Here is a 458-nt window from a genome sequence, read left to right on the forward strand (position 1 = left end):
GAACAAGATAAAGGGATACATTTCCCGCTCTCAGTCTGCCCTTCCAGTTACCCCCCACCCCAGAAAGGACAGAATGAGGAGAAGCAGTGAGGAGACGAGCCCAGGCAAGGCGTGAAGGTGGCTCAGATCAGGTTCGGCGAGGAGGTGAAATGGGGTTACCCAGGAGTGCTCAGACCCTGCCCTGCCGGTTGCCGGGCGGGGTGTCAGACCCCGAACGCGAGTGAGTCCCACACCCGCCATTAGCAGCCGGGGGCTGGCTAATCCCTCCGAGCCTGAAGAGTCCCCACCTATAAGTCGGAAACACCACCAGAACGTACTTTACAAATCTGCAGAGGTGAGCTAAAGTCAGCTCTTGGCACTCCGGATCAGCTTGCGGACACGAGCTCAGAAAACGCGGGCGGCGGCGCCATGGGACTCAGTGCGCCTGCGTCGGCCTCGGCCCCAGCGCGAGCATGCGC

The sequence above is a fragment of the Carlito syrichta genome, unplaced genomic scaffold, assembly GCF_000164805.1.
Source record: "Carlito syrichta isolate Samal-C Ts95f unplaced genomic scaffold, Tarsius_syrichta-2.0.1 Scaffold113490, whole genome shotgun sequence".
Taxonomy (NCBI): Eukaryota; Metazoa; Chordata; class Mammalia; order Primates; family Tarsiidae; genus Carlito; species Carlito syrichta.